The sequence below is a fragment of the Chrysochloris asiatica genome, unplaced genomic scaffold, assembly GCF_000296735.1.
Source record: "Chrysochloris asiatica unplaced genomic scaffold, ChrAsi1.0 scaffold00018, whole genome shotgun sequence".
Taxonomy (NCBI): domain Eukaryota; kingdom Metazoa; phylum Chordata; class Mammalia; order Afrosoricida; family Chrysochloridae; genus Chrysochloris; species Chrysochloris asiatica.
This window is the reverse complement of record NW_006408536.1, coordinates 3,076,081-3,099,032: the sequence shown is the minus strand read 5'-3', so window position 1 is coordinate 3,099,032 and position 22,952 is coordinate 3,076,081.

The window sequence follows — 22,952 nt, the reverse complement described above, 5'->3', positions numbered from 1 at the left end:
AAGAATTCAAATTGTTATTATCTATTGACAGGAATGCTGTAAGTTTTAGTAACTATTCATGCACAAGTACTTTGGAATAAGTCATTTATTTAATCCAGTGTTTTTGACATAAAACAATTAGATATAAGAGAAATCTTACTATCTTTAGAATGCTACAGCTTAAATCCATCCATCTGGAGTCTGATGTTTGAAACAGTTCTTTCTAGAAGTCTCTGCTGATAGAAATCAAAACAATACAGTACAAAACCTTAAGAAGTGACAACAAAAACATTCTTGGATTTTTCCCTCTAGAATTAACTTGGCCTTTAATTTCATATTTTATCAACTTGAATTTTAACACCTGATCTTTTTTTTTTTTTAAGATGTAAATACAATCATTTAGAGAAAAATGTTAAATTGAAAATGAAATATGAACAGATCTCTTCTTAGTCAGTAAATATTCTCACAGTTGCATTTCTTCTAGTCATTGAAATATAAATTTATTTCAAATGAAAGCCTGTTCTTATTAATAGATTATTAGAAGACAGGAAAGCATTTGGGTCACTGGTTGCTGAACCAAATCAAAGCATTTGTCCTTCTTGACATAGATACTAAACCAAAACCCACTGCCATCAAGTAGAGTCTGACTCCTAGGCACCACACAGGACAGAGGGGAACTGCCTCAGCTTTCTCCTGCAGAGTGGCTGTTGTGTTTGAACCACCGACCTCTAGGTTAGCAGCCTAATGCTTAACCCATTGTCAGCAAAAATGAGGAAGATCCCAATGAGATAGAATGACAGTGGCAGCAACCATGGGCTCAAATGTAACAACAATTGTGAGGATGGCACAGGACTGGGCTGTATGTCGTTCTTTAGTACTTAGGATCACTATGAACTAGAACCCACTTAAGGGCACCTCACAACAACATGGAAGGTCTGAATTATAAAGCCTTTCAACATTTAAAAAAAAAAAAGTGTTTTAAAAGCATTCCCTGACTTTTCACATTGTTCCAAACTGATATCATAATCATAGGCTATTATATTTTTATTCTCTATAACATGCTTTCAATATGGGTGTTTCCTCTTCATTCAAATTATGGTTTTCTTTTTAAGACAAACATGATGCAGCTTGAGACTTAAAGTGAACTAGCTGGCTGTATCACTTCAAAAGTAGAAGCCCTGTGGTGGGGGCAGGGGACTCCAGGGGCCATTTATTCAAGGGTTCAGGCTAATGAGTCTCTTACTCTTTTGGAGTTGATTTCCGGAACTCAATGCAGTGATGGAGGAGCAAAGCTTCTTAGTTCATTTGTAGTCTGACTAATTGTTGATGATAGGGTGAGTTAAATGCTTCAATGAATAGGAAAATAGGCAAATTATTTTCAGAAACGACTTGCTTACAGCATTTACAGCATTTATTGTAGGAGGGTCCTTGTGGACAAGAAAGCTGACTAAGACTTTTTATATTAATCACTTTGAAGATGGTCAGAACACACTTACAGTTACCCTAATCCCATGAGTGGTAATGAAAACTTCATTTCTACTGAAAACATTCCCCAGCTAGCAATGACTTTATAAAGAGGATATGATAGAACATTGACTAGCTATGATTATGTAGTTGAAATAATATCCACCCTGCAATAAACAATGTAATTTATATACATTAATAGGTAAGGCAAATAGACCATTCTATTATATCTGTTTCTTACACCGAGATACTAGCAGATGAGGTACTTGTGTTTTCAGATAATAACTAGAGAACAGGATTCTCTGAATTTCAAATTCAGTGTCATAAGATTTCACAGTTTTAAGAATTATTATCTTCATATTTATATGAAAATAAAAGTAAAACAGTAATAAGAAAGCAAATTAAGAAGTCCTATATTTGAGGGGATTTGTGTGTGTGTGTGTGTGTGCATGTATGTGTGTGTGTTTTCCCCAATAGTGGCAATACATCTCTACAGAACCATTCTTACAATCTTGTGAGGTCAGTGACACAATCAGTTGCTATAAAACAGAATTTTTATTTATATGAAGATAACCAAAGACTTCGAGGTTGACTGTCAGATTGGCCTTTTTCTGGTTGTTGCAAGAATAGAGAAACGTTCGTGCCTCTCTATGAATGAACATGGGGGGAAAACATGCCATCTCCTAGCAGGTCTGAAGGGATCTGAGGGATCTGAGGAAGGCCAGTCATAAACCAAGGCCAATCCAGAGCCTGAGACACCTTGTGACCATTCTGTAGCAGGTTTCCAAAGCTTCTAGAGATCCAGTTTCCGTTGGTACCGCTTCTTCAGCCCAACCGACTCCTTCTGCTCTGCATTTTATGTGACGGCATCTTGTGTCTCAAAAAGTGTTACATTTGTCCCCGTTGCCAACTCCTGTGTCTCCTGTTTCTCTTTTATGGAATCCTGATGTGACTGTAGGATAAGAACTGGCCTACTAAACCCTAATATCAGCGGTTCAAACCCACAAGCCACTCCTCAGAAACCCTACCATCGGGTCGCTGAGAGTCATAACCGACTCAACGACATGTAACAACAACAACATAGCTCTCTTTATGTCACACAAGCAGAACTTAGGAGCAAAGATCTGATCATTACAGCCACTCGCTTTGTATAAAAGATTCAACTGGATAGAGTACTTTTTCAGACTTTCCTGATCTCAATCTTTATTCAGTAAAATATGGGATGGTGAGATGAACACTTTCCAAAGAGAATGTAAAAGTGTGCCTGATGAGCATCATTGCCTCTGGTTGACGGAGACCTGTCGAAATAATATACTTTGGTAAATGACACTCAGTCTGGTTTTATACAGTAACTGAGTTATACTTCCTGGCTCAATAGCATGACATAATCTCAAAACAAAGTCATTTCCTACCATATTCTGTTTCTATGGGAGATGCACTCTGGTTTGAGCTTTCACTCTTCACTGACACCAGTATTCAGTAGCATTTCTGTCTAAAGTCTCAAAATGCTGTTGAAGCATTTTTGCTTCTCTTCAGGCATATCCAAATCACATAAATGAAAAAAAAATCTATAAGTTTGTCATCTTCTCCTAGATAAAGGCAAAAATCAGTCTTTCAATGTCAACAAACACACCTTTTCCTTATGGACAGTTTTCTTTACAAGAACAACTGGTGCCTCAGTGGATAGACAGATTAAGGGTAAAAGGAGGAACCTTAAACCACAAATAATTATGTCAGCTTCTTGTTAAGGTTCACTTTTTGGTTTGCTTTTGAGGCGGTACAAGGTAAAAATTACTTTAATGTGTGTGATTGAATGGGCAATGCTTTGTGAAGAGGACTTGAAATATTTACTTATGAAGATTAAAGAGCACAGCCTTCGATATGGATTGCATCTCAATTTCAAGAAAACAAAAATCCTCACCACTGGACCAATAAACAACATTCTTATCAATGGAGAAAGGATTGAAGTTGTCAAGGACTTCATTCTTCTTGGATCAACTATCAACACTCGCGGAAGTAGCAGTCAAGAGATCAGACGACGTATTGCACTGGGCAAATCTGCTGCACAGGAACTTTTTAAAGTATTGAAGAGCAGAGATGTCAGCTTGAGGACTAGGGTGCGCCTGACCCAGGCCATTGTGTTTTCAATAGCCTCATATGGATGCGAAAGCTGGACAGTGAATAAAGAGGATCGTAGAAGAATTGATGCCTTTGAGTTGTGGTGTTGGAGGAGAATACTGAGGGTGCCATGGACTGCCAAAAGAACCAATAGATCTGTTTTGGAAGAAGTGCAGCCAGAGTGCTCCTTGGAGGCCAGGATGGCTAAGCTTCGTCTCTCCTACTTTGGACATGTAGTCGGAGGAAACAATCATTGGAGAAGGATGTCATGCTGGGTAGGGTGGAGGGTCAGAGAAAAAGAGGAAGACCTCCAACGAGATGGATCGGCCAGGTGGCATCATTGATGGACTCGGGGGTGGCAGCGGTGGTGAGGTTGGCCCAGGATCGAACATTGTTTCGTTCTGCTGTGCATGGAGTCGCTATGAGTCGGTTCCGACTCGATGGCACCTGACAACAACAACAACAACAAACCCTGAAAAGGTGAAAAAGGCTGTATACATTACAAGTATGCCTTGCTGTTTAGTGCTGTCAAGTCAGTTTCAGCACATAGCAACATAGCAACCCTATATAAGGTCCCCAAGGAATGGCTGGTGGTTTTGAACTTCCAACCTTGTGATTTGCACTCCAGTGCTGATCCTACATTGCCACACCAGGACTCAAACTAAGTCTATCACTGTATTAATTAGCTATTGCTGCAATAATACCATCTAACAAGCCACACTAGAATTTCAGGGATTATATCAGCAAACATTTACTTCTCTTATTCATAGATTGACAAATTGATGCAGGTAAATCTGTTTCAGGCTATGAGGTGTGTAGTCTTGGCTGAGGACCAAGTTCTGGAATAATCTACAGTGTTTCCTCAGGGATCAGGCTGAAGAGGCGGTGGGGACATGAGACACACTCTTCTCTCATGGTAATCACAGGCGCACACAGCATGCCAGAACTATCTAAGCACTGAAATCTCTGCTTGTGTCATTTCTACTATGTTTTATTGCCAAAGCAAGTCGCATAGCCAAGACTTAGTCACTACAACAGGGGAATGAATATTTACTCAACAATATGCATACTCTAATGTGAAGGGGAGAAAGCAGGGAAATAATTATTTCTGAAAAAAAATCGAATCTGCCTTGTTCAGTCACTCACACAATTCCCCCCTGGATACAAGAACTGTTACTCATTTCTTGTGTATTTGTCCAGAGACATTCTTCTCAAATATTAGTACTCTCAAAAATATTTTTAATATTGTTGTTGTTATTAACTGTCATCACTTCAGTTCTGAACCATAACGACTCTGTATAGGGTTTCCAAGGAGCAGCTGGTGAGTTTGAACCGCTGACCTTGTGGTTAACAGCCCACACCAGGACTACTCATAATATGTCATTAAGTGGGTGGGAGGACAATGTGTATATTATGATACCTGGTATGACGCTGTAGGATAAGCACCGGACTGCGAGGTTAGCGTAAACCACAAGGTCGGCGGGTCAAATCCATCAGCTGCTTCTCGGAAACAACATTCCATATCATGGAACCCTGGTGTGTTGCTGTAGGATAAGCACTGGACCACAAGGTCGGTTTGAGCCACAAGGTGGCAATTCAAACCCCCAGCCACTCCTCAGAAACCCTATACAGACTTGCTATGAGTCAGAACTGACCAGAGGCATTTAACAACAACAATGACAGTCCATAGCAATACATGTAGAGTTAGTTGCCTGATTTCATTTCATACATAAAGTGGATGCCCAATCATTTTAACAAGTGCTCTATTGATTTTTTTTTATCTTTTATTATTTCAACCAAAACTGCAACAATGATCATTGTATATATTTCTTTGAATATTGGTAGCTGCATTTAAAGAAAAGATACTGCTCATTGCAAGAGTTCTTGCATTTTTAATTTTGATAAATCCATTTTTTTTTTTTTTTTGGCATAAAAATTACTACCCTGTACCAATTGCTGTGATGCTCCAGGACAATGCACTGGACCAGAAGGTCGGTTTGAACTGCACGGTAGGTGGTTCAAACCCACCAACAGCTCCTAAGAAATGCTATACAGGGCCGCTATGAGTTGGAACCAACTCAACAGTATTTAACAATAACAATATACAGTTGCTGTCTAGTTAACTCAATAACCCCATGTGTGTTGGAGTAGAACTGGGCTCCAAAGGGTTTTCAGTGGCTGATTCTTCAGAAGTAGATCACTAGACCATCCTTCTGAGGTACCTTGGGATAGCCTCAAACTGCCAAAGTTTCTTTCCTTTAGCATCTGAATTCATTAACTCTTTGTAATGTGCAGGGACTCCAATTAAAACTACCACCAGCAATGCAACCATTTCATCAAACAATCACAACACAGATTCTTTTCTCTTTGCAGAGATGATAAATTAGAACAGACCTCTTGTCATTTGAATTTGCATTTCACTTCTTATGGGTGAAGTTTATACATTCTTGTATGTTGAAGAGTCATCTCTAGTAGACTTGGCAGACCTCCTCTAGTTCACAAGGTCCATTACAAGAACCTCCTCTACCCCACTGCATAGATCCTGCTGAACAGTTGGTGTCAGATAACTATGTTTTTATATTACATCTTCCCCTGGATGAACCGCAGACTCAAATTAAGTAAGTCTGATTTTTCCTTTCTGGTTAGATGTGGGGATCTGAGACAAGAACTTATGAATGGTATGTGAGCTAGAATAAGCCTCTGGTCTGTGATTTATGCCTCTCAATTGAACCATAAGACAATCAAGAGCAGATATCTTATGTCTTTGACAATTGATTGAAGTTAAGTACATGTTCTACAGAGCTGAAAACAGAATAATTCTTGACTCTCTTAAGCTACCTCGGTTGATCAGAACAACAACCAAGCAACTTCTTTTGACCAAAAGTGCAGAGTGACATGCACACGCCATGAAGAACAAATGACAAATCCCAGTAATCAATCTTATCCACGGAGTCAATGTGGTCAGAAGCATACCACCAAAGACAATGAGAGAAGCTTAGCAGGATTCTGCCTCCAGAAAAATGTTCATTCCTGAGAGAAAGATTCTTCATAAATAAAACTATTAAAATGAATGATTTCTGATGAAGTAGATTTAGTTAATTGCACTGTGACCCTCCCAGTAATATTTTTTTCATCAAGAAATTTTTATACACACATTAACATTTTTATCCATAACAACTTGAAATTACCCATTGAAACACTAAAGAAGAGCTGAGATCATGAACTTGAAAGACTCTGCTACAGTTAAAGTTATAGCAGAAGCTACTGCAGTGGGTAAGAAAGTTAGACTATAACCAATTATGTTTAACCTTTAATGCAACAACTGTAAAACTTACTATGACTCACTAGTGGCTGATTAAGAGGTTTGGTTGTCAGCACCAGTTAAGAAGTGTCTAATCTCTCCCAATATTAGAACTACAGTATTCTAACTACTACAAATAGCTTCTGCAATTCACTGGGCACTCATTGAATTGTCCAAAACTTTGCTAGAATATTCTCTTTAGTGGTAGTGACATGGCCCCTTTACAGAGGAAACATCTTTGGTGACTGTGGCTATTCTACCAAACTGACTTGGATAGGAGCTGAGAAAAATCTGCTCATACTAAATTCTTTCCTGATAATGCTCTGGTTGTTCTGTGTGCTGTCCAGTGGGTTCCAACTCATAACGACCCGGCAGAGGGTTTCTGAGGAGCAGCTGCTAGATTTGGACTGTGGACCTTGCAACTAGCAGTTCAGTGCTTATACTACAGTGCCACACCAGGACTCTAATACTGGTAATGTTGTTGTTGTTAAGTGCAATCAAGCCAGTTTTTACTCACAGAGATCCTGTATAGGGTTTCCAAGGAGCAGCTTATGGGTTTGAACCACTGACCTTGCGGTTAGCAGTCCAGCACTGTTCCTACAGCGCCACACCCGGAAAGTGGTTGCTGTTGCTGTTAGGTATGTCGAGTTGGTTCTGACTCATAGAGACCCTTTTCTTTGCACAACAGAATGAGACATTGCCCAGTCCTGCGTCATCCTCAAAATTGCTATGTTTGGGCCCATTGCTGTTGCCACTCTGTCAGTCCATCTCTTTAGGCGGTCTTCATTTTTATTGCTGACCCTTCACTTTAACAAGCATGATGTCCTTCTCCAGGGACTGACCCCTCCTGATAACACGTCCCAAGTATGAAATCATTAAAATGGGTTAAAACTCTAGCAGACTTCCCTCATAGACTTGAGGACTTGTGTCTCAAATTCAGTCATCATAGGAGGAACCGGCATCTCTTTCCTCACATAGTAAAGACTTAACAGACCCAACAGAACATTCAGAGCCTTTGCTTTTTCATTTTTCTAAACAGCTAGAACATACAATGAAATCTCAGTATTCACATCATGAATATCTCTGATGCATATACCAATTAACTAATCGTTTAAAGAATGTGAATCACTAGAAAATACTGAAGTATCTTTCACTGTGCTGCCTTTAGGGTAAATTGCTACTTGTATTTTAGAATTAGGCCATCTCCTCCTCATCTCTGCAGTTCATTCTTGCTCCAACCATTGTTATAACCTGCCGGTCCAACTGCTTGAGGGGCAGAATCTCAGAGCATGGACCCAGGAAGGTGTCAACTGCCCAAATGAATTAGCAACAATTATTATGCTATCTCTACTGAGACTATTCTTAGTCAAGATTTTGCACAAAATTGCATCCAGATGAAGAGGAACTAAACTTGAAGGAAAGGAATTATATTTACCCCAAAGTTCTTCTCTCACCATAAGTTCAATTTCCAAGGCAAGTCTGTTCAATCAAAAAGTAAGGCGATACAAGTCCATATGGTCAATGAAGTTTCTCAAGTTACCCACCCTGTGTGGTCTGCTTCTGCAAGCATTCTTGTGCAAAATACAGGTTGTTATTTGTTGTTTTTGTTATTGTCAATTTGTTTTTTCTTTTTTTACTGGTTTGTTGTGTATTGTGTGATAGCCTATATGAGGGAACATTAGTTTTACATTCATTCCATCATACATGAAGTCAATTATGACTCATAGTGATCCTGAATAGGGTTTCCAAGGAGTTGCTGGTGGGTCTGAACAGCTGATCTTGCAGTTAGCAGTCCAGTGCTTATCATACAGTGCCACACCAGGACTCCAAAATACAAGTAGGATAATTTAATCGACACTGAGGAATCCTTCGCTTCTGTTGAAGCCATTCGATATCTACCTACCTCCTTTATACCCCAATGGCCTTTCTACTTTTAGAAATTGACCTTTTCAATGCTGTTCTTTTAAACATCATTAACCATTGATCCACTCTAATATAATAAACACAGTATTTTTTTAAAAAAAAGAAGTCATTGTTTTCTTCTCACACTAATGAATTGAATGGATTTGCTGCTATTTATATAGAAATTTATATTAATTTCCTGATTCCCTTTCACAAATTCATTATCAAAGGTAAATAAGATGCTGGAAGGAAATCAATAGTCCTTGTTTTGCGATATTCACATATTTACAAACTTTGGAGCTTTTTTGATGAACTTGCTTGGGGCTATCAATTCACAGACGTACTCTAATTCAAACATCAATCATAGTGCTAAGTATTCTGGCGTACTTATTGTGGGAAACTATAAATAATAACTAAAAAATAACTATCAAGTAGTTATTGTAGTACAATAATTACTGTGCTAACTATAAATATAGTAGTCTTGATTCCTTCAATTTCTGAAGAAAATGCAAAGATACTAATATATCTATGGAGTCCTGGTGTGGTGCCTTAGGATAAGCAGTGGAACACAAGATCAGTCTGTACCACAAGGTTGATGGTTCAAAGTCACCAGTTGCTCCTCGGAAATCCTATGCATGGTTGCTATGAGTTGGAACTGACTCGACTGCAAATAACAACAACAGCAACACAATTTATGGGGAATGTGGATTAAGCACAAACTGAAAGAGAAACACGTTGCTTTCTTATATGAAGGGGTTTCAAAAAATTCATCAGAAAATGGAACTAAAAGATATTGAAATTTTTACATGAACATTTGAAGGCTCCTCATAAGATATATGGAGTCCTGGTGTGTGATATGGGTTAATTCACTAGACTGCAAGGTCACTTTGAACTGCAAGGTTGGCAGTTCAAACTCACCTTGGCAACCCTATACAGGGTCTCTATGAGTCGGTACAGACTCGACAGCACTTACAACAATAACAACAACAACATAAAGTATATGAAACCCTGGTAGCATAGTGGTTAAGTATTGGGCTGTTAACCACAGGGTCGATAGTTTGACTCCACCAGCCACTCCATGGGCAGCAGATGAGGCTTTCTGCTCCTATAAAGATTTTGAGCCTCAGAAACTCTGTTGTTGTTGTTGTTGTCAGGTGCCATCGAGTCGGAACCGACTCATAGCGACCCCATGCACAGCAGAACAAAACAATGCCATACTTGACGCCATCAATGATGCCACCTGGCTGATCCATCTCGTTGGGGGTCTTCCTCTTTTTCTCTGACCCTCCATCTTACCCAGCATGATATCCTTCTCCAGCGACTGTTCTCTCCTGACAATATGTCCAAAGTATGAGAGACGAAGCTTAGCCATCCTGGCCTCCAAGGAGCACTCTGGCTGCACTTCTTCCAAAACAGATCTATTGGTTCTTTTGGCAGTCCACGGCACTGTTAGCATTCTCCTCCAACACCACAACTCAAAGGCATCATCAATTCTTCTACGATCCTCCTTATTCACTGTCCAGCTTTCGCATCCATATGAGGTTATTGAAAATACCATGGCTTGGGTCAGGCACACCTTAGTCCTCAAGCTGACATCTCTGCTCTTCAACACTTTAAAAAATTCCTGTGCAGCAGATTTGCCCAGTGCAATACGTCGTCTGATCTCTTGACTGCTGCTTCCATGAGTGTTGATAGTTGATCCAAGAAGAATGAAGTGCTTGACAACTTCAATCTTTTCTCTGTTGATAAGAATGTTGTTTATTGGTCCAGTGGTGAGGATTTTTGTTTTTCTGACATTGAGATGCAACCCATACCGAAGGCTGTGTTCTTTATACAAGTCTAAATCAACTTGATGGCACACAACAATATATTTTTAAAAATTAAATATGATGTTTTGATCTCTACAAGAATCTTAGAAAAAAGTGGTATCATTATTTCACAGGAAAAGAAACTCAGTCACATCAGTAACTTGCCCTATGGCATATAACCACGAAGTGGCTGGGCTAGAATGTTACCGTCTGGCCCCCAAAGAAGTGCATTGCATTATATTAGTGATGTCTACTTTATTTATTTTTATTGTTTTGCTCATGCTTTTGCTATCATATCTAAGAAACCATCGCCTAATTCAAGGTTAGAAATATTGAAACCTTATGTTTTCTTCTAATAGTTGTATACTTTCGATGGTTTAAATTTAGGGCTTTGATCAATTTTGACTTCATTTTTACATATGGTGTGAGGTGTTGTTCTGTGCCATCAAATGGAATACAACTGATAGAGATCCAATAGGACACAGTGGAACTGTCCCAGAGGGTTTCTAGGGCCGTCATCTTGATGACAGTACATGATCAGTTCTTTTCTCCATGGAGCAGCTGTTGGGTTCAAAACACAGAACTTTCCATTAGTAGTCCAGTGTTTATCCTACAGCACCACACCAGAACTCCAATAATTACTAGAGTAACTGTATATAGGAGTCTTAGTGTAGCGCTGTAGGGTAAGAACTGCACTGCTAACCACAGGGTCGGCAGTTCAAACCTACCACCCACTCCTCAGAAATCCTATGCAGGGTCGCTACTAGTCACAACCACTTCAACAGCACTTAATAACAGCAACAACTGTAAATAAAATAATTACAATGCAATAATTATTATTATTAAGTGCCCTGTATAGGGTTTCCAAGGAGCAACTGGTGGATTTGAACTGTTGACATTGAGATTCAAAATGAACTTGCCGTCCAGCATATTATCCAGCTGTGCCACACCAGGACTCCAATAACAACTATTTTTATGTTGTTGTTAAGTGCCATTGAGTTGGTTCCGACCCATAGTGACTCTGTATAGGGTTTCCGAGGAGCAGTTAGTGAGCTTGAATCACCGACCTTACAATTCAAATGGCTTTGCAGTCTGGCATATTAACCCACAGCGCACACCAGCACTCCAATAAATATTACAGGAACTTTAAATAAAGTAGACTAGATAGCTCTGGATTCTCAGCCTAGTTTAACAGAGGAAAAATGCCGTAAAGGAAAAGCCTCAGTGGCAGGCACTTTTCCAGCTTTTTCTTATGTCTGTTAGTGTCTGTCCCACTGGACACAGCAAGTCCCATGGTCAAAGCAAGAGTCAGTGTGGATAAGCATACTTCTGCTGCAAGTGCAGTTCTCCTTCCTAGGTACCACAAACTTACACATTGTTATTCATTAGCATCAAAGGCAAAATCATGATCCACCTTCTCAGAAGTAGCTCTAGCACCTAGACTAACACTTGACAACTTGTAGGTACTATATGAGTATCTATTGCATGAATCAAATGACAGGAGAATTGAGGGAACAAAATTGGGTTCTAGTTTCCATATTCTCACACAGTGACACTTGTGAAAGCCAGAACCATATGGGACTGTCTTGTTGTCCAGGTCTTGTCACTTTTCTATCACTTGGTTTAGTGGAAAATATTTCCGTTTTCCTTATCTGACATGTTCTCATCTTATGTATGTTCTGGTTTTTGCAGGTTTTACTGCTCTCCAGTGTAGAGATGCTAAAGCAAATGGAAGAAGTGAGGAAGTACAAGAGCTGAACAGAAAATTCCAAAGGTCAGCTTGAGGAGACAAACTCACATATTATAATGAAATGTCCAAACACCCAGAGTTAGAAAACCAAAAGGGAAGACACGCTCAGAATTTCTCAAGCTGAGGGAATTGAAGTAAAAATTCAAGCCTCAATTAGCAATATTGAAGGACCCAATGAGCAAAACATTGAATGATGCAGAAAGTATCAGAAGGAATAAACAGTCACTGTACCAAAAAAAAAAAAAAAAGTCAATGTTCAACCATTTGAAGAAGTAGAATATGATCAAGAGTCAAAGATACTGAAAGAAGTCCAAGGTGCATTAAAGACATTGGCTAAGAACAAGGCACCAGGAGTTGATGGAATACAAATTGAAATTTTTCAACAAACTGATACGGCACTAGAGTCACTTATTCATCTATACCAAGAAATTTGGAGGGCAGCTACCTAGTCAACTGACAGGAAGAGATACATATTTGTTTGTGCCCATCCCAAAGAGAGGTGACCCAAGGGAATTTGGGAATCATCGGACAATATTAATGATATCCCATGCAAGTAAAATTTTACTAACGATAATACAAAAACAGCTGCAACCATACATTGACATAGAACTTCCAGAGGTTCAAGCTGGATTCAGAATAGAATGTGGAACAAAGGATATCATTCTGACATCAGATGGATCTTGACTGAAAGCAGAGAATACCAGAAAGATGTTTACCTGTACTTTGTTGACTACGCAAAGGTTTTAATTGTGTGGATCATGACAAGCTATGGACAACATTGCAAGAATGAGTATTCCAGAACACTTAATTGTGCTCATGAGGAACTTGTACATAGACCAAGAGACAGTTGTTCAAACAGAGCAAGGGAACACTGAATGGTTTAAAATTAAGAAAGATATGCACCAAGTTGTATTCTTTCACCATACTTATTCAATCTGCATGCTGAGTAAATAATCTGAGAAACTATATTATATGAAGAAAAACATGGCATCAGGATTGGAGGAAGACTCATTAACAACCTGCGATGTGCAGATGATACAACCTTGCTTGTTGAAAGCTAAGACACCTAAAATACTTACTGATGAAGATTAAAGACCACAGTCTTTGGTATAGGTTGCACGTCAATGTAAAGAAAACAAAAATCCTCGCCACTGGACCAATAAACAATATTCTTATCAATGGAGAAAAGATTGAAGTTGTCAAGGACTTCATTCTTCTTGAATCAACCATCAACACTTATGGAAGCAACAGTTAAGAAATCAAATGACTTACTGCATTAGGAAAATCTGCTGCACAAGACTTCTTTAAAGTGTTGAAGAGCAAAGATGTAAGTTTGAGGACTAAGGTGCACCTGATCCAAGCCATGGTATTTTTAATAATGTCATATGCATTTGAATGTTGAACAATGAATAAGGAAGATCATAGAAGAACTGATGTATGTGAGTTATGGTGTCGTAGGAGAATATTGAAAGTACCGTGGACTGCCAAAACAATAAATCAATCTATGTTAGAAGAAGTACAGCCAGAATGCTCCTTGGAAGTCAGGATGGCCAGAGTTTGTCTCTCATACTTCAGACACATTATCAGGAGGGACCAGTCCCTGGAGAAGGATGTCATGTTTGATAAAGTGGGGTGTCGGGGAAGAAGAGGAAGACCCCCCAACAAGATGGATTGGCACAGTGGCAGCAACAATGGGCTCAAATGTAGCAACGATTGTGAGTTTGGTGCAGGATCGGGAAATGTTTCACTGTGTTGTGCATGAGGTTGTTATGAGTCGATACTGACTCGATGGCACCTAACAACAACCTTATTATTGTTGTTAAGTGCTGTCAAGTTGATTGCAACTCATAGCAACCTTTGTACGGTTTCTGAGGCATAAACCGTTGCGGGAAAATAAAACCTCATTTTTCTCCAGAAGAACAGTTGACCTTGTGGGTATTCCTATTTACTTCATGAGCTAACGATGAAAAAGAGATGCTGGGTAACCCAGTTTGTCTCACATGTTTTTGTGGTCCTTCCTTTTGCCTTGGCAGCATTTTCTCTATTTTTAAAAATATACAATTATCTTTAATGATAAGATTTTGATATCTATATTTTGGCTGCATTCTATCACATAATAGAATTTATTTGGGATAAAATTTTCTCAAACTAGTGAGTTTTTTTTTGTTGTTGTTGTTATAGCTACTTTTAAGGTTCATCAAATCCTCACATTTCAGATTCAATTTTTAAAAGAAGAATCTTGCCTAGTGCCTTAGAGAATTATATGATTTGAAAGCACTTCGGAACATTTAGTCCACTTTTCTGATTTCATCTCATACTCTATCTGACCCAAATCAAACAGCTATGAACCCAACAAAAAAAATGTTGTCATAATCTCAGCTATCTTGAACCCTGGTGGCATAGTGGATTACACTCTGGGCTACTAACCACATGGTCAGTAGTTTGAGTCTAACAGTTCCTCCAAAGGAGAAAGATGAGACTTTCTGCTACTTTAAAGATTTGCAGCCTCAAATCTATAGAGGGTGGCTATGAGTCAGAACCGACTCAACGGCACACAACCAAGCAACCAATCCCAGATAGAAAATGGTCTCCTTATCACTTTTACTCTAAGATTTGGCATGCATTGAACATTTAGGCACGCTATAAAAATGTATTGAGAATCTTCAGGGCAATGCAGTGGCCAAAACCAAAACAAACCATTGCCATCGAGTTGAATCCAACTCCTAGTAACGCTATAAGACACAGTAGAATTGCCCCAAAGGGTTTCCAAGGTTTTAAATCCTTATAGAATCAGACGGCCACATCTTTCTCCTATGGAGCAACTGGTAGGTTTGAATCACTGACCTTTCTGCTAGCCACTGAGCACTTAATCACTGCCCTACCAAGGTTTAATAATGTAATTGCACATCTTTATAAATAAACGGAAATTATTCTGGAAGGACAAACTATTCAGAATGCCACAGTATTCAATGAAAGGATGGCTCAGTTAGACAGTGGTAACAGTATCAAGGCATGTAGGTCCAAATCTTAGGTTAAGCTTTTGACTGTCTCGTGTTCAAAGAATTTCCGTGCACACATCTCAAACAGTTTAAACAGCCATCAAATATGAAATTGCTTTTTGTAGTCTTTCTTTTCAAATGCTATCACCTTTCGTCTTGAGGTGCTTCAGACAGTTCAGTCCTTGTCACCCAACAGATACCTGGGCATCAAGGATTCTCAGCAATATTTGCTATAATGCTTTCAGAATCTTTTGAAAGTAAATGCCTCAGGCTATTCATCATTTTGCAGATATGTTAGATTCATCCTGACACATAACTTAGAAAGACATGCTGTTATACTTCTCAGAAATTACTGTTGCTTAATATCTTACTTGCATCAGCACCACCTGTACCTTGTCCACATCAACAGCAACCACTTAGCAAACATTTCAATGATAAGGAAATGACTTCTAAAGTCCTGGTCAAATCACAATGCTTCTTATATGGGCATGACACTTTACAGCTTAAAAGTGGTCTCATGTAATTCAATGGGCACATGTGCTCTGAATGACATAAGTTTATAAATACACCTTCAATTGCATCATCCTCTGAACCAGCACATACCTGACCACCCTAAAATTGTATATGATTGCATTTATGTTATTTAAGTTATGTGAGTTGCTATATCATGTTATTAATATGATTTTATTTAAAAAATTCTCCTATAAAATGTGGGGGGTCCCAGTAGCTACATGCCACTTGCTTCTTATGACAGACTAAGAAGGAGTGGCAGACTACTTCAAAATGGTTAGTCACTGAAAGCCTCATAAATGGCAGTGGAACATTGTCAGATATAGTACCAGAAGATGAGTCCCTAAGGTTGGAAGGCACTCAAACTACAACTGGGGAAGAGTTGCCTCCTCAAAGTAGAGTTGACTATAATGACATGAATGGTGTAAAGCTTTCAAACCTTCATTTGCTGATGGGGCACAACTCAAAATGAGAAAAAATAGCTGCAAACATCCTTTAACAATCAGAACATAGAATGTACTAAGTATGAATCTAGGAAAATAGGAAGTTGTCAAAAGTGAAATGTAACACATAAACATTGATATCCTAAGCATTACTAAGCTAAAGTGGATGGGTATTGGCCATTTTGAATGAGACAGTAATATGGTTTATTATGCCAGAAACGATCAATTGAAAAAAATTGCAAGATCTGTTTTGAAGTACAATGCTCTCTGTAGCAGTGTAATATCTAAATGCCTAAAAGCAAGACCAGTTAATACCAATTTTATTCAAATTTACACACTAAATACTAAAGCCACTGATGATGAAATGGAAGAATTCTACCAACTTTCTTCTGTATAAAATTAATCAAACATGCAATCAAAATGCATTGATAATGCTATCCCTTCTGTATTCAGGATAGATAGGGACAGGCAATTTAGACATTGGCTACCTAAAATGAGTGGGTGATACAGTCACAAAGTGACTGGCTTACAAGTTTTCAAGAGGGAGTTTAGTTCCAGAGTGTGTAGGGGAAGATACAGTACCCACTGAATAGTTTTCATCTTGTCTAGGTGGGTCTGGTGAAGACAGATAGGGATAAAATTGTTATGATTTAATAGTGAGCAATTGTTATCGGCCATGGAGAGAGGGAACAGCTGAGAACTCTAGATTCATGGAAAGAGAGGGGATGAGAGCAGGTGGCCAGGAGCACAATTGCAGAATGTGCCCTTTGGTTGCTTAAATTATTATATATATATCTGAGCGTTTTGTTTTGTTTTGTTTTTGTAAAGTGCTAAAATGAATAGAGAGAAGTACTGTTAACTGATGGTATTTGGAGGGCATTATAATCATTGTAATGAAACAAAGTATATGATTTGTTGAATGTAAAACTGATGATCTGCCATGTAAACTTTCACTCAAGTCACAATAAAAACTTCAAAAAAAATTTTTAATGAGTGTGTGGGGGAAGATAGAGTCCCCACTGAATAGTTTTCATCTCATGTAGACAGGTCTGGTGAAATAAGATAGGGATAAGATTCTTCTAATTCAATAGTGAGTAATTGTTATCATGATTAATTGTGACTGTCACAACTATAAAGGTAGAAGTTTTGTAACAAAAACAGGGGGGTAGTTAATCCTACAGTCCAGAATTAGAGGACCCTGGGGCCATCAAGGGAGAAGAGCACAAGCAGAATGCAGGACCCTATCCAGAGATGGTGGCATACTTCAGACCTATTATCAGGAGGGACCAGTCCCTGGATAAAGACATCATGCTTCGTAAAGTGGAGGATCAGCAAAAATAAGGAAGATCCCCAATGAGATGGATTGACATAATAGCAGCAGCAACAGACTCAAATGTAACAATTGTGAGGCTGGCACAGGACCATTCTGTTGTGCATAGAGTCACCAAGAGTCAGAATCAACTTGATTGCACCTAACAACACTTTGCCATATGTTAATGTTTTGTCGGGGTTTTTTTTTTTTTAATTAGTATTTTATTTATTTATTTATTTATTTATTTATTTATTTATTTATTTATTTATTTATTTATTTATTTTATTGTGAACTGAGTGAATCTTTACATGAGAGCTTTACACCATTGTTTCATTGAAATGATTACGATCTCCTCCATGCATCATCATTTAACAGTATTTGCTTCTATTCCCTCTGTTTTTTGTGGGTTTTGGGGGGTGGGGGTGGGGAGAGATGTACACAAAAACACTCAGGAATATGTAATAACTTAAACAACCAAAGGACACATTCTGCAAGCCTACCTCCTGGCTGTCAGCTCTCAGTCCCTCTCTTTCCATGAGTCCAGAGTCCTCAGCTGGTCCCTCTCTCTATGTTTCCATCTTTGCCTCCATCTCTGGTGTCACTGCTTCTCTGGATTGGGGCCCGCATCCCGTTTGTGCTCTTCTCCCTTGATGGTCCTAGGGTCCTCTGTTCCTGGACTGTAAGAATAACTACTCCCCTGTTTGTTTGTTTTTTTACAAAATTCTACCTTTACAGTTGTAACAGTCGCAATTAGTCTTGATAAAAATTACTTATTATTGAACCATAAGAATCTTATCCCCATCTCTTTTCACCAGACCATCTTGTTGTTGTTGTTGTTATGTGCCATCGAGTCGGTTCCGACCCATAGCGACGCTGTATAGGGTTTCCGAGGGTGTAAATCTTTACGGGAGTAGAAAGCCTCATCTTTCTCCATCTAGACAAGATAAAAAACTATTCAGTGGGGGCTCTATATTCCCCCACACACTCTGAAACTAAACTCCCTTGTGCCTTTATCACCCCCTCATTTTAGTTAACCAATGTCTCAGTTGCCCATCCCTATCTACCTTATATACAGAGGGGATAAGATTGATACTTGATATGAAGACTCCTTCCCTCTCTGTTGGTATTTTGAGTTACTACATCCATGAGTATAGGTCAAGTCCATCAAATTGTAGCAATTTACCCTTGTTTCCTTTATCAAGAAAAACATTTTTTAATCTTCCTCTAGTCAACTTCTGATTATCAAGCCATTGAAGCTAGGTCAAATAGGTATTATCTGCAAGTTTGGGTGTTCTTGTGCGTCTCCCCTCACTTCATATCAGCTGGATGCTTCACTTTCAGCTCTAGCCCTCTGTGTCTATGCCCTTGGCCATGGGCTCAGGAGTTCCCCAGGTCTCACCACACTTCGGACCAACCAGCCCTTCCTCTTCTCTCTCTCATCTCCAGGTCAATGGGAGTCTATGGAATGTGATTGAACTCAGCCCATTTCTTCATTGTTGCCTTTCCCCCTCTTCCATTCACCAGTGGAGCAATGTGATCGCCAGCAAGCTTACATGCCTGCTCATGTATTCCCTTTCAGTTTCAGTCTTGGAGGGGGATTTGTATTGAAGGGGCTTGATTTCTTGCCTTGATGGCTTCCTGGTGAACAACTTGCTTGTTCTAGTAGTAGCCAATCATACTGCCATTTTTGTTTGGGGATTTTCCTGCTGATCTTTCTTTGAAGATGTATCTTCTGTTGCCTTAGTTGTTCCAGGCTGGTTTGCTTGTCCTTTCTAGTGAGAATGTCCCACCTCAGAAGGTTCTGGATGGGGCTCAGGACTCTACCTAAGGTCCTATACACTGCAAAGGCTCCTCAGGAGGCCTATTTCACTGAGCAAGTTCTAGAACCCCTTTTAGGGTATCCCAATAAGTTATAGGCTGGAGACAGGCTTACAAGTTTTCTGTAATCATGTTTCCTGGTGTTCTTTTCTATCCCCCTCAAGTGTCTGTCTTACAATAGTAGGCAATGGAAACCAACATTCATAAGACAGTCAAGCATCTTAGTATTATTTCCCCTCTTCAGACTATGCCTGATCCCTGTATCGCAGAACCCTGTTGTTACAAGGTTGAGCATGTATCACTATTTACCTCTGTCCCATTTAGCCCATGCAAACCTGTCTCAGTGTTCTCCTATCTACCTTGTTCGTCCACCCCTTCCCTTTCTTGTGCATTGCCCTCCCCAACACCTGAACTGTGATGTGTCTGCCCCTACCTTGTGCTCTATCATCGCCTCCCTCCACCTCCCTACAAGTCCCCCACCCCACTCCCACCGGTAACCAATTAAGAATTTTTTTCCCCCTTTTAGTATGGGCATTTTTTTTTTAAGCTTTTACAATAATGGTCTTGTAAAATATTTGTCCTCTAGGTTCATCCATGTTATGTGGTAGCTTGCAGCTTCCTTGTTTTTCTTGTTGTTAAGTACCATCAAGTCAATTCCAACCCATAGCGACCCTGTATAGGGTTTCCAAGCAGCAGCTGGTGAGCTTGAAGGTAGCATAATTTTCCATTGTGTGTATGTACCAAAGTTTGTTTATCCATTCTTCCATTGATGGACACTTAGGCTGTCTCCATCTTTTTGTAATTGTGACTAGTGCTGCTATTAACATTCGTGTACATATATCTACTCAAGTTATGGCTCATATTTCTTGTGGGTATATACCAAGTAGAGGAATTGCTGGATCATAAGGTATTTCTATTTCCAACTTTCTGAGGAAGCACCATACTGTTTTCCAGTGGTTGCACCATTTTGCAATCCCACCAGCAATGTAGGAGGGTCCCTGCCTCTCCACATCCTTGCCAGCATCTATTGTCTTCTGCTTTTTTGAATTTTGCTGTTATTGCTGGTGTGATGTTAATGTTTTTTAAAGCATGTATCCTGGAATAGCTGTATCAGAACCCAATGAGTAACTTTTAAAACATTTACAGGTAAATATATTTTTTATAATATTACATTTAGCTAAAATTTTATTAGTTAAATTATTAATAATAACCTAGTTAAATGGTTTCAAATGCAGAATTCCTGGTGCTACATGGTAGGATAACCCACTGGACTGCTAACCACAAAATCGGCAGTTCATACCCATCAGACACTCCTCGGAAACCCTATACAGAGTTGCTATGTGTAGGAACCAACTCCATGGCACTTAACAATAACAACAACAACCCCAAAGTTTACTAAGTCTGAATCTCTGGAATTAGGTCAGGAATTCTGAACTTTTATTCAACTTAAAGAGTTGTATGTCTCCAAAGGCTGAGAATGAACGCTTCACAATGAACTTTATTTTCCTAGGGTTCTCATCACAACTTAGAAAAAAGTTCTGTACCTTTAGAAACTGCAAGAACTCTTTAAGGCAATTAGCATATCATTTAGCAAGTAATTCAAGTTTAAGAAGAAAGAACAATGGGATTTAAATTATCATCAAAACATACTTCTGTGCAGTACCCTGTACTTGGTGCTCCAAAAACTGTAGAAATTGATACAATTTCATAATAAATATTCAATCTGTAATGACGAGGTCTGTCAATCTCAGAATAGATAAATGTAGAGTTTAATTAGAAAATAGATGTCTCTCTGAATATGAGGTGAAAGCTGGAGAAAATGCATTTCTGTCTGCTTCATAAGGTACTATTCAAGATATGTCATTGTTATAATTTGAAAAGTATTATTCAAAAAGAAGACAGATTTCAGTTCAGCAGCTTTGACTGTAGGAAGACCAAGAAATAAAAGCAAAATGAAAGAAAGTGGAGTCACAGATGACTGAACTTAGAAATTATCACATATCTTTAAAGTCAGCTAAAGGATTTTAGTCGAATCCCAATTTGCCTCTCAACAAAATGATAGGCCAGGGGATCTTTATAATATAGGACATTTCATTTGATACAAACTTAAATAAAGAAACTTTCTCTTCCATGGTTCTTGGCTTGCGTCGCTTCTACGTGAATTATGCTCTGATAATTTCAGATTACTCAAAATGCCAAAATAATATTGAAAAAGCTACAGTCTTCTTGCTTTTATGACTTTAAAGCACCCTCTTTATCTAGCATAGCAATAAGCTACCCTAGATCTATCTGGCTCTGAAAGGAAAGATTTTGATCTTGGGGGGGACCATGCATGATATTGGAAAACTTACCTGTAAGGAGGACTAGAGTGGAGAGTGAAGCGTCCAGCTGATATGAAGTGAGGGGAGAAGCACAAGAACACTCATACTTGCAGATAGCACCCATTTGACCTGGCTTCAATGGCAGGATGAATAGAAGTCGACTAGAGGAAGAAAGAAGAGGGAAAAAAAAGGGTAATCCACTACAATTTGATGAACTTGACCTATACTTATGGAGGTAGTAGTAGCTCAAATGAGGGAACGAATCTTTACAGCGAGGATCACTCCCACCCCCTCGGCACACAGGGTTGACAGGGATGGGCTACCCAAAATGGGGGGGGGGGGCAGGTTACAAAGGCACAAAGTGACTGGCTTACAAGCTTTCAAGAGGGAGCCTAGTTTCAGAGGGTATGGGGGAAGGTAGTATCTCCACTGAGTGGTTTCCAACCTGTCTGGACAGGGCTGGTGAAAGGAGATGGGGATAAGACTCTTGGGGTTCAGTAGTGAATAATTGTTATCAGGACTGATTGTGAGTGTTGCAAATGTAAAGGTAGACATTTTGTAACAAAAGGAGAGGAGGGGTTGATCCGGCAGTCCAGGAGCAGAGGACTCTGCCACCATCAAAGGAGAAGAGTGGAGTGCGGGACCCTATCCAGAGAAGCAGTGACACCAGAGATGGAGGCAGAGACTATGACGTGGAGAGATGGGAGCTGCCGGGAACCCTGGACTCAGGGAGGGAAAGGGGCTGTGTGCTGACGCCAGGGGGGCAGGCTTGCAGAGTGTGCCCTTTGGTTGTTTGAATGGTTGTATATTCCTGAGTGCTTTAGTGTACATTAAAAAAAAAACAAAAAACTAAACAGAGGGAATGGAAGCAAATGCTCTTGAGTGATGATGCATGGAGGGTATTGTAGTCATTGCAATGAAATGAAATACGACAGGATGAATGTAACGCTAATGTTCTCCCATGTAAACAATCACCCAATTCACAATAAAAACTTTAAAAAAATGAATTCCTTAATAAAATTACAGCATAATATCACTCAAAACAACAACAACAAAATTACCTGTAAGTCTAGCATGCAAGGTTAGATAAGGTTCTGTTAGTTGGGGGCATTAAGAAGAAAATGTTTGGACCAAGTTTGTGGAAGACTGGGCCAGATGAGTGTAGTTTATATTTCTTTAGTTCAGTTAGCTCTTACAAAAAACATACTTCAAAACAAATCCTACAAA